Here is a 13,353-nt window from a genome sequence, read left to right on the forward strand (position 1 = left end):
AAAAAAAAAAAAACAGTGTATTGCTCGCAGACACTGGCGGGCAGAACCGACTCAACAGAATTAAAATATTCACAAAACTTTTGGGGTTTTCCTGGGTAGAGCGGAGCCGGGGAAGCTCCAGGCGCCGTCACCTTCACTCTCGACTCACAAACAGAAATAGACTTGAGATTCTGCACACAGAATCCTCTTCCTCCCCCCCCACGAACGCCGAGCTGCAGCGCAACTTTACATTTCTGCAATCATCCACTCATTTAATTAACATTTCAATTAGCCGGGGGAATCATTCATTCTTCCCCCGGTTCCAAAGACGACCGAGCCAGAGGGAGGGACGGACGTATGCTGCCTCTCTCGCGATGGCCGCGTCAAAGCTGGAGGGCCCATCGCGTCCTGTCAGTCACAGAAGCGTCTCGTGACTGGGAGTTGGTGCAGCAGTATGGAAATAATCAAGTCCAACCTGCCTGAGACGAAAATAGAGTACGCTTATTCCCACATACATTATTTATCAGGTTTCTTTATACTCCAAGGCAATTAGATAAAAGTTAAATCCTTAATTGTGACCTTGAGAAGCTAAAAGCAGCAGCGATGTAAGAGGGAACCGAGGGAATTTGCGGACCTGCACAGACACGCGGCGGATCCGCTGTCTGAGGAAGCCAAACCTCACCGGCACTTACACAGAACAAAAAGGTGAGCACGACCGGTGAGCACGGAGGCAAAGGCAAAGGCATTGAAGCGGGGATGAAGGCAGAGCTGCCTTGCCACAACAAAACACAGCCCGCCGCGTGATATCTGAAAGTAAGAGCAGATGGTTCGCACAGCGGCGGCTGCTGTGCGAACCATTTTAACGGGTCAGCCAGTGAGCCTTCTGTACACTGGAGAGTGTGAAGCCAACGCAGGAAACCGTGGCCTTTAAGGCTGCCAGAGTCCTGAAGCGTGATATCAGTGCCAAGCAGAGAGGTTCACAGGTTTGGAGGCTGCTTATTAACATTTCACCATAAAACACAGCATGTGTGTTCCAGTTTTTTAAACAAAAACGGTCTGTGTGGATTTTCCAGCAGAATCATGAGTGTGTTGTTTATTTTTTTTTGTTCATATATTCTTCACAAAAGGAGTCAAAGAGACGGGGTGAGACTCTCCTTCAGGCGGTGGACAAACCACAGACAAACAGCAGTGGAGTCGAACTCTGAAGGCTTTTCATTGGTTCTCTGCACATGTGTGATGTCAGATTCAAAGAGCCTCTGCGCGCTGCGGCGGCTGAATTCATCTAAAACCGAGCCAGTCGTCCTTTTAAATGTCCTGAGCAGAGAAACCTTTAGCTTTCGCCAGCTGCTAGCAGCTCACATGACAGAATCTGAACGGTGATGATTGGATGTTTCCGTCCCAAATGCACATCGCCAGTCACAGTTAACTTCTCCCTGGAGGAGGTTACCTTTTTTTTGTTCTTTTGATCAAACTGCGTGAATGATCTGAAGCCTCTGCTGTGTGACTGGCAACTATAAAGTAAGCCAACTAACATAGTCAGCAACTGCCTATCTGTCAGGAGTCAGCTAGCTAAGCCTAGCCCTCCACGATGGCTAGGCTGCAGTCGTGCTTGAAGGGACTCTAATTATTCGATCAGATAATCAGATCAAGTCAGGAAGTGACGCACACTGTAATAATCTGTCAGGTTGATGGAGTGTGTAGGTGAACTCGAGCACACAGAGTTGGGGATTTTGAAGTGAAAGAGATTGAGAGCGGTTGTGTGGACGATAGAAAAAATGCTAAAGATAAATACTTGTCTACAAAATAACATTCATTCAACTCCATACACATCCACCTTGATCTTTCCAGGATCCAACATTCTCTACCACGCCTCCGCCACGCTGCTGAGCCCCCTAGCATGAGGTCTCTCCGAGTGGGCCCACCCGGACCAGACAAACGGGCGGAGGCATCCGCTGATGGGCTGAAATCATTTTCTGGTACGCAAACCCTCGGGAATCAAGAAGGAGGCTCCGTGTGCGAGGCACAACAGTCAACAAGTATTAAAGCGGTCATTACCTCACTCACCAAACATGCTTCTGAGGAACACGAGCTCTGTCAGCTGCCCGGGGAAAACAGGAGGAAATGGTGAACCACTTTGGAAAGAACACGCATTCACATTTTGGCCTACTAATCCGGCGCTTCTCACAAAAACAACAGTCAAGGACCGAGAACACTCTTCCATGTAAACACCCCACAGCTTTCTGTAAAACCTCTGAATGTCACGAGTTAGCGCCAGAACCTTTCCCAGCTCACCCACAGGGCCAGCGCTGCCTCGCTCGTAAAACATTTGTGCCAAGAAGACGTCTCCCTCCTCATGTGACACTTTCCTGATACCTGTGGTCGCTAGAATCTGCATAATACTCCCAGCATGTCACAAAGGGTGCATTTAAACTGGCTTGTCATAGTCAGTTCATTCATCAACTTGACATCAGGATACTAGTTACAGTCCTCATTTCTTTGGAAACTATCATTGTGTAATCGTGCTGGCGGTGACAACATATCTTCTCTTCCACAGAAGGAGGAAGCTGTGGCACGTCCCACAGCTGACACATGAGAGAGAGCGTTTCACTGATTTCACAAATGGAGTTAGGACGGATGAAGCAGTCTGAGACGAGCCTGATGGTTCGGTCCTGACCTTGGAGACGGTTGGACCACAGAACGGTCCAACTCACGGTCCACTCGCTTACTTCTCCCTGAGCCTCAGCGACAGCACGCAGGGAAGCAAAGTGGTACGCTCCAGCCAACAGGAAAGTGGAGCTGAGATTGTTTTGCTGAGTGCTGTTCCCATGTTCGTAGCTGCGGTAATAGATTTCTCACTGATGGTCCGTGTCCTTGATAAAACCCGTCCACCGGTCTTTCAGTTCCCTGTCTGCCGGCTGGTGCCATTTTTTTAAAAAAAATTTTCACCCCTGCCCCTCAAACATCCTGAGTCCACCACTAACGCAAACATTCTTTTTCGGATGACCGCCTCTCGTCTGCTCCAGGATTTCAAACCAAACCAACATGGCAGCTCATTTGGAAACTGTCTCTTGTATTACATATAGATCACGGAAATGTGTTTCTGAAGACCTTTGACAGGAGAAACAAGCCGTGCAGCTGCTGAATTTGTCCTCATGTAAACTTCGCAGCGGCTGCGCGACAATAAATGGGAAGATTAAAGAAGGCGGATACCGTGGACACGTACGGAGACGCTTTCCTTTCCCTTGTTTGATAGCAAAGCGTGGGAGGTGACAGCGACAGGTGACCAGAACAAATGCGCCACAGCCCTAAAATAACAGATTTCTCTGGGTTTGAACTGTGAGAGTGGAAAGAGTGAACCCAAACAGTTCCGTTGACGAGGCCAGAAGAGCAAAACAACGAGCTAAAAGACACTAAAATGCTTGGCTGAACTGAGGAGTCAAGTGATAATCCCCATATAGATCATTTTCATAACTTTTAAACGAACGAAGATGAGAGGACGTAGAGGTGCTCACAAACACGGGGAGTTTAACATCTGTAATTTCTACTGCAAATTAGGGAGCTCAGCTTGCGGTGCGGTGCGATCGAACACTCCGAAATGAGCGCGTAAGTGAAACTGAGCTGAGATTGTCCTGCCAGCTACTTTTAAAAGTGTCTCTTCTTCCTCCTCCTCCTCCTCCACAGCAGAATATTCATCGCTTTCAAGTGCACTAAATCCATTTCACCTCATAAACAAACCCTCTTACTGACACGAGATTACACTCCAGTCAAATAATTACAGCGCCACACCACTCCGCTGTCGAGGACGGCTATAATCCACTTTGCTCTAATTACGAGGCCACCGTAGGAGCAGCTTCTGGAAAATGAGTTTGCCTCTTCGAAAGAATTAAGCCAATCAATGCATGAATTAGCAAAGTTTGTGTGAATGTTTACAGGGGGCCAACTCGCGAGCCTTTTTGAATTAAAGGGAAACTGCACCCATGTTACACTTTAACTGTCTCTGGAGGAGATTCGTCTGGGAAAATAACCCTGATGATGTCACAACGATGCCGTCAGGGTTTTTTAGGTTTGGGCTTGACATCTAAAGTTTTACGTTATGAATTGTGCGTTATGACGATGGGCCATGGTGTTTGAAAGAAGCAGGCACTTACCAGGTCAGGAGGGTCTGATAGAAAGATCAGGTGCATCATGGGAAATGCAGGATTAACATTTTTTTTTTATATAAGTTTACCAAGGACTAAACATTAGGATGTCTCGGCCTCTGTAGTTACATTTTTGACTTGAGTTGAAATGATTGGTAAACCCATCAGTTATTGAAACGACAGAAAACAGAATAAACTAAAATCAGATTTTCTGTGGTATCGGCAAATGGCCTCCGTATAACCCTACACCGCAGAATGATGATGTATGTGAGGATTACGATGTGAAAGTACAATTATGTTAATTATTAACGACGCCATCAGGCGGGATCGCCTCTAACTCTGGGTCGAGTTACCAGGTACCGGAAACATCCTCTTGTGTTTTGACTCCATAGTGTCAGCCTCTTTAAATGTGAGAACAAACAAGTTTTTTATTTTCATTTTATCACAATCTTTACTGGGGAAGATGTGATGGACATTTTCGAAAACCTTTTTCTAAAGCTTGACAGAAGTAAACAGGGTAGTGTTTCCTGAATTCTTCCTGAAGTGTGTCGCGAGATGAAATATGTCGGCCATTGTCTCGTTAATGATCTATCAGGTGACACAGTGGAGACATCCAGAGACCTTGGCCTAAGATGTCTGCAAGGGCTACAGTCATGCTCATAAATTCTGCATGTGTTCGGTTACTATGTCGATAGCTTTATTTAGACAGGGTTCGTACACATTTTTCAAGGTCAAATTCAAGCACTTTTCAAGCACTTTTAAGGGTAATTTTTAAGATTTTCCAGCACCTTATTGCTGGGGTGAAATACGTATCTAAAGGAATATATATACTTGTGATTTTTTTTCTTCACTTTTTATCACATTTATGTACATTGTATCATGCTGTAAACATCTAAAATTACATTTTATAATAGCAAAAACTTCAGAAATTAATTATCCAGTCTGATCCCAATTTTGTGAAAGACACAGAGTTATAATGTCAAGCACTTTCAAGCACTTAAACTAAAATCCAAGCACTTTTCAGACCTTGAAAACACAAAATTGAAATTCAAGCACTTTCAAGGATTTCAAGCACCCGTACGAACCCTGTTTAGAGTATCGTACCCCCTATATCCTGCCTACAGAAAAATCTACATGCAGAGACTTAATGTGGCCTTCGATAACGGCATGAGGCTGCTTTCTAATCGTCTAGGATGGCGTAGCTCCAGCCAGATGTTTGTGAGTGTTGGTGTGCATCTGCTCCGGCACAACAGAAAATCTGAGGTGAGCTCCGTCAGGTTTGCATGCAGACTGTGGAGCCCCTGGTCCTGCTCCTGTTTGTATGTGGGTGCAGTCTGCTCATTTGTGTCTTTGATATGAATCCATGTCTGTATTGCCTTACTATTTTTGAGACATGGACCCTTACCTGTGTCCTCAATAAAGTCATTATCATATCTTTTCTTATCTTATATTATCATATGTTTTTAATAAAGTAATCCAAGAAAGCGATTTGAGGGTTAAACCACGATGAATATAATCTATCACAATCTGATTGACCCCTTTAAAAACGCCCCTTGTGCAGGGGTTTGACTCTCTCTCACACACACACACACACACACACACACACACTGCCAAACGAAGCCGTAGTGTTGCAATGGCTACAGATGCCCAAAGGGTGGCAGCACTGATGCAGGATAAAAAAACTGGATCCACCTGGATCAGTTCATCAGCTGGCTGGAGCCACATGTGGGGTCATTTCATATACACACACAGGTGCGGCAGGATTTAGTGTTTTATGAATGTTTAATGACAATAAATCAGTATTATCAACGATCAGTCCTGGTGGAGCTGTCATTGTAACGTTCAGTCTGGTCACACCAGAGCCACACAGCAACTCGCACAACCTCATGTTGCCGCATCGCCACCGCATTGCGACTTGTCACCACCGCCATCCATCAGGATCCGGTGAACAAGAGGCTTCTCTGTTGAAAAGCAAACATCTGGGAGCGCTTATGTTGAAATAGAGACATGTTGTTGTTTTTTTATCGCAGCAAAGTCACCAGAACAAGGAGGAGCGCAGCATTAAAGGTCATGAACCTCTGATCCGGCCTGTCATTGGCTGGTTGCGTATTTACATAAGGTGCGTAAGGCCCAACGCTGAGGAGACAGAACAGGCCGGTGGGCACAGCTGACACTGCACACGCTGCACACGCTGCACACTGACGTCACACAGCGTGTGCGTCGATATGAAGGATTTCAAAAAGCACTTTTGGCACCCAGTCAGTGACAACAGTGGCTCGCTGTGTGCGTTGGTCTGATGAGATTATGAGGTCATCGCCTCAGCCAAGTGGTTTGATGGAGCTGCCAGTGCGCACACACACACACACACACACACACATAAAACCAGCATATTTCAATACACAAATCAGAGACACACGTGACAGTCAGTTGTGTTGCCTCTAGGCTGTGGCCGGTAATTAACCTCGGTGTGTGTGTGTATGTGTGTGTGTGTGTGTGCTCACAGGGATATGTTATCACTAATTTTAGATGCTCCCTTGCAGTAAGGCGGTTTGTTTTTGCCTAACAGGCAGCAGGTGACATTTGAAAAGGTTGAGATAGCAGGCAGGAGGTCCGACTGGAACCCGGTGAAAGTATTAACAAGCACACTCGACTGGAACTTCATGCCGGCTTGATTTACTTCTCTCTTGCAACCTTTAACTCTTCAAAAAAAAAAGTTAAAAAAAAAAGAACCCAGAAAAGGTGACACATCTCAATCAAAATCCACACTTTTTTCCTCAACAGGAAAAAAACCCAGAAATAAAAAAAAACGAGTTGAGGATGCTCAGAGGGAGGCACTGATGGTACGGGGGGGAGACAGACGGAGAAAAAAGATAAAGGATGGATACGAGAAGGCACCACACTGTTATTATTGGGCCTCACACTGAGTTCCCCCACTGTGAGAGTGTGTGTGTGACAGAGAGATAAGAGTATGACTCATGCATACCTTCACAGAGACCCTAAAGATACCCAGGTAACACTCGAAACTAGCGCCGCTCAAATTAGGATTCAGCGTTGTGACCATGTGCGCGCTCATTAAGCTGCTGTTTACGGAGCACGAGGAGCCCTCCAGACGAGGGTCTCGCCTCTCGATATCTTTATTTTTGCACCTCTGAAGCCGTCTTCCGTATATGCAGCGGGGGGAAAAGCTTCTGTGCTGTTATCTCCACCGCCGTTATCTCCACTCTGGTTTGAAAAAGTACACAGCGCCGACAAAAATAGCCTCTTCTTTCACCTTTTCGCGTTCTCCTTTTTCGCTCTCCGCGACTTCAGCCCAACCTCGCTCTCCTTCTTTTTGTTAGTCTGCATCACTTTCCCCCCCCCGCCGGAGGAACAGAGCGTTCAGGCGGCGTTGAGAGGGAGGTTTTGAGCTCACGGCTGACTCGAGTAGCTTGGCCCTGCGAGCTGTATTTCATCATTTCTGTGGTTCGTTGAATGCGCGCTCAACTTCTGCTTCTTTTATCACTGCAGTGGGTTGAAATTGTGTGCAGAACATCAAACACAAGGAAACTTAACGACGTGTATTTGTTTCGATAGTTGCTGCGCGACGTGCACAGCAACTGAATCAACAGCACTAAAATCTTTATTTTACCCGAACAAAGATGCTTTTATTAAACAAAAAAACAAACACATGTCCACTAGCAGTACCACAGATGTTGTCAAGAGCTGGAAAACAGATACTTTGATTGCAGATCTGCCAAAGGAGAATTATTTGAATTCTCTTTTTTCCTTCATTCTTAAGTTTAAATATTCATCGCGTACGCACATAAAGAATTCATATTTTCCCTGGCTGTAACATTACACTCAGTGGTTTTATTACACTGGTACATATTTGTACTGCGTTGCCTTCGAGCGGTGGCAGGACGTATTAGGGGCACGGGCGAGAAGAGTGAATTCACCATGTTTTGTTCACTGGAAAGGCAGCCTGGTGGGCAGTTTATCATGTTTAATCTACCACAGTGGCATCCCAGAGGGAAACTCTTGTTTTGCTTTATTTGAACATCGTGGGCACCAGACGATCCGGTCGGGACAAAAGTTTTGGACTGAACAACGCTCCAACGTCGGCGTCCACAGGGCACTGCCGCTGGGATAAGAACTGATGCCAGGTAGGTGTAAGGTAAGAGAAAATACAAGTCGTATCTAATGAAGCCAGAACAAAGCACGTGAAGGCAGAGAGGCACAGCGTTTCTCCATCGCTGAGGGATTGTTCATTCTCAAACGGCAGCACCGGAGCAGATGTATTACAGCAGTGAGTGGTAGTTAATAGAAAATCAAAAGGTCAGCATACTTTAAATAAAGGGCTTGTCGGATTGTTAATGAATAAGCGAGAGCAACACAACGACTGAACTGCTTACAGCATTCAGCCTCCGTCATACCTGACTGTACAGCAGCAGCACACAGTGCGATCGATCAGGGTTACTGCTCGTTTCATCAGAGGGCTTCCGCCTCCCGCCAAGACTGAACCAACACTTCCCTGAAAATGTTTAAGAAAAGAAACAATGTATACTTCAATGATGCTCCAGAAGTGTATTACTTTTTTTGTCGTTTAACAAACTGAGTGATTTAAGAAGAGAACCGGTTCTAGGAGAAAAAGTACATCTTTACAAGTGATTCAGAAAAAGTCTGTTCGTGAATAAAAAAAACTACCCATATAGAATAATGAAATTAATCAGATATTCAAAAGCACCGTCGTCTGGATTATCCTATTTTTTTTCTGTTTGAGGCTCCTCCTGATAACCAAAGGTTGTTTAACGTTACACAAGTTGAACTGTGGGTAATTCCCTCGGGCAAAGTCTGCAGTAATGTGTACTCAGGGAAAGGGGCTCAAAATGTCTGCCGGAGAGCCCTCGCGCACTCGACAAGACTTACTGGGAAAGCGTCTCAAAGCCTGGGAGTGGGGATATCGGGACGGCGAAGAAGGAGAAGAAGAAGAAGAAGAAGGCTATAAATACTTTAGAGAAATTCAATTTTGCGATTTGAGAGGTGACCTGGCACCTCTGCAGCTACCTGTTCACACTCCATGCTGACTGGTCCGTACAGGTCTCAGGCCGGTACTGCCGCCCCGACGGGCAGGTCGGGTTAACTGGGGACTCTGACTCACTTGCGCCTGGATGTGAATGTGAGTGAGAGTGGCTGTTGGTCTGTGCCTCAGCACTGCGACGTGCGATGTGAGACGGTAGACGCATCCAGCCTCCCCATGTGGCTGAAGAGACAAAGATGAACAGTAAAAAAAAAAAAAAACTCTGATAGAAGTACAAAACAAGCTCTTTAAATGTCAACTCGGGCTTTGGCAAACAATGATGGATTTTTTTTTTTTTATCAGCCAAACAATGAAGCAATGAATCGAGACAGAAACAGTGGAGCCCTTAAAATGTGCTACAGGTTTAAGTTTCAGTATGTAGAGAGATAAAACATTCCCAGTGAACTCTGGTACAGTCCGTCTTTGCTTTCAGTTCATTTCAGTTCATCGATTCAGTGTCCCCAGACAGCTCTGTGGAGGTGGGGATGCTGCATGGGTGGAGTTTCCACCGAGGACTCGAGAAAATAATCAACATTTTTTTCTCTCCCACTTTTATTGTTTCAGGTTTTTACTCAAGTCTCCCTGATGACCGCCCTCTATCTGTCCAGCTGAGAGACGGGAGTAGAGGGGAGTTGATAAAAAAAAATGTTTCTACATTATCTGACTCTTGTCCGAGTCGGCTTCAATGACCGGGCTTCAATCCCGTGAATACTTTGTTGCCCGTGGTTTTTAAAGTCTGTGAGTGTAGAGGGCTGTCCGAACCTACGAACACTTCACCCGGAGATTTTGCTCGGAATGTAGACATCACCGGGCTTCACTGGTGTAATTGCCCACAATTCATTGTAATACAGACTCCATGTTGTAGTTGTAACTGTATTCTCATTCGCTCTCAGGCAAGCTCAGAGGGAGGACATTTGGATTAAGCCACCGCTTGAGGTTGTTGGTGCAGTCTGCAGGTGTAAAGAGTACCTGCAGGCGCAGCTCAGGGCCGAATAAGAGTTTGCAAAGTATATTTTTGGAAAAAAAAAAATGTAATCTGTATTTGAATTCCTTGTTAGTATCGTTCCCAAATAGACACTTGAACTGAATTATCAGTCCTAGACGAGACTGTAAACCACAGGGATTGGTATTTACCACAGTGGAGTTGCGCTCGGAAACTGGCAATTTCAAAACGGCAATCTCTACACGATGTTGCTGTAAGTGCAAGTCTTTAATTTTTCCCCTCCCTCACTTCTGGAGCCAAACCTCCTCCTCCTGAGAGATCCGATGGCAGTCCGTCACAGTGTACTTTTTTTTTTTTTTATAATCCCATCGTCACTTGGAAGTCTTTCCATTTTCGCTTTGTCAAGATTTTTTGACACTTATTAACAGCAATATTTATTTGATTCAATGTGATTTCCAAGGTTCTAAGACAGTGTTAAAACATCATCTTCCGTCTTTTTCTGAACCTCTTAAAGGTCCAGTTCGTAAGAGAAGCCGATTTTTGCTTTGACGCGTCGGCTCCTACGGTCCCAAAGCGTCAGCCTTTTAACAAGATGGGAATGAGACTCAAAAGTAAACTTCTCTTACAAACGTGACCTGTGAGGATGAATCACAAACTGCAACTCGGAAATCAACAAAAGTGGAGCAGATAATGCATCTTTGATGTCGGCGCCGACCGCAGATTGAACATAAACGCGATGCGGTCACGTCCCCATCTCTGACTGCGTACAAATTCCTGAAGTAGGTCAAAGAAACATTCCTCACTTTGAGGATTTTTTTCTTTTTTCTCCTCTGAAGATATCTCCATGTGTGATCTGGAGGAGAGAGAGAGAGCCAAGCGCGAGGAGAAATCCGAAATGTAAGCTTTTACATGACTTACTGAGGCAAAGCAGGCGCAGGATTTTCCTCCATAAATTATGGATCTCTGCCTGTCTCTGTGGCAGACAACCGGCCTCCAACCATCCATCTCCGCGTCAGCTCGCTCCGCCACTTTCCATACATGCATATGTATAATGACGTGCTTTCATACGGAGGGGGGGGGGAAGGAGGCGAGGAGGACGGAGGACGGAGGATGAAGAGCGGTGCAACGGACAATTATTTCCTCAAACTCTCTTCTCAGAGCTTAAACACACACCTTCGACTGCCTGTCAAAGCAGGTGAGGCAGAAGATAAAGGCCTCGAACGGCACACGCGGCTTTTGAGAGAGGAGAACGGCGATGGGAGGATTTAAATAGCCCGAGCAGAGCGGAGTAAAAGGGAGACGGAAAGGAAAAGTTGGCAGAGTGTGATGGAGGAGAGGAGGCAGAGGAAGAGACAGCGAGATGAATTGAAGTGAAGCCTTACTGTCAGGAGGCAGCTAAATGTGGATCGAGCAAAGCAGAGTCACTTTTAACCAGATCAAACAAGTCATCAGCTCCAACTTTCAGGCTCGTTCAATGATCCTTTCAGGGGGTCTGCTGCCTGCATTATTGAACAGCACTATATGCTAAAGGCAGACGCATGCTACAGCTGGGGATCAATTACACGCCGGGGCCTTTTAGCAGGTCTCGTCTCTCTGGAGCGACTTGCATTCCGGGATCTTTTTATCCGCGTTTATTCCGAGTGTTAATGAACATGTGCCCAGGAGCAAAACGTGGAGCGAGTCATCCCTTTCAAAGTCCTTCTTCGTTAAACAGACACGTTTATGTCATCATCATTAAAGCATTAAATGTCCGTGTCCATCAGTTCTCCAGTGTTAGTGCTGGTCAGATGCCTCTCAGTGCGATTATGATATTATCTTCACAGGCTGCTCTCTGCTGCACAACATTAATGGGTTTTCTGTTGGCGGTGCCAGGGAAAGCCACGGCGAGCTGAACTTTGATCACAAAACAGGCTTTGTTGTGTTCAGAGTCGGCCCAGGGGCCGGGGAGTCTGGTTTAGAGCCAGCTCGTCTCAACTCGACAGCAAAACCAGCATCTGGAGCTTCGACAGCAGCAGAGGATTTTCTGTCACAGTAAACCTTTGTACTTTATGCAACTCACATCATCACTGCTAAAAAAAAAAACAAAAAAGTTCACACCATTAAAATGGCAATTTGTAAGTTTTTAGTTCGGAACATTCAAAGAAAGGAACTGACATTATCAGGGTTCGTACACATTTTTCAAGGTCAAATTCAAGCACTTTTCAAGCACTTTCAAGGGTCATTTTAAAGATTTTCCAGCACCTTACTGCTGGGGCAAAATACGTATCTAAAGGAATATATATACACACTTGTGATTTTTTTCTTCACTTTTTATCACAATTATGTACATTGTATTATGCTGTAAACATCTAAAATTATATTCTATAATAGCAAAAACTTCAGAAATTAATTATCCAGTCTGATCCCAATTTTGTAAAAGACACAGAGTTATAATGTCAAGCACTTTAACTAAAATCCAAGCACTTTTCAGACCTTGAAAATACAACATTGAAATTCAAGCACTTTCAAGGATTTCAAGCACCCGTACGAACCCTGCATTATCAGAGACAACAGTGTTGATGTTTACCTCAAAGTGATCTACGCATCGTGTCGCAGATTTGTCTACTGGCGTTAGCATGCTAACCAGCGAGCCGCGGCCTGTTCTTTCTTGCAATACAAAGTTGGCCCAGCAGAGGCAATAGTCCAAATCAGATTAATTATGTAGTATTCATTATCTTATACATCTTAACAGTATAGCTATTTTTTTTTTTTTTTTACAAGGGAAACCACAGATGAGGAATAAGCTTTGAGTAGAGCCAATGTAACACCAAGTAAAGCTTCTGTTGCTATTCCAAACCGACATTTTATCACCATGGTTCCCTCTCAGTGGGTGTTACAGTACTGAACATGTGAATATACTATGTTCAAACTGCAGTATACCTCGAAAAGAGGATATTGCTGCAGCGCTACATGTAACCTTGCATAAAAAAAATGCCGAATTCGCTCAATGTTGCTTGTGTTTTTTTTTTTTTTTTTTTAAACTCTTCAGATACTGTTGTTGCAATTGCCAGAGCTCCATGCACCACTGGTCGAACACATGGAGAAATCAGAGGCTTCACGAGCCTGCCATCACTTCGTTACTGAACCCGACTGCTCAGGGGCAGGTTTTCAGCGTACGGTCAATTAGGATGGAAAACTATGGATCAGACCATCTGTATGATGAAATGCATGATACTCAGAGAGGACGGGAAGCGAGC

Source organism: Sparus aurata, chromosome 2 (assembly GCF_900880675.1).
Source record: "Sparus aurata chromosome 2, fSpaAur1.1, whole genome shotgun sequence".
Lineage (NCBI taxonomy): Eukaryota > Metazoa > Chordata > Actinopteri > Spariformes > Sparidae > Sparus > Sparus aurata.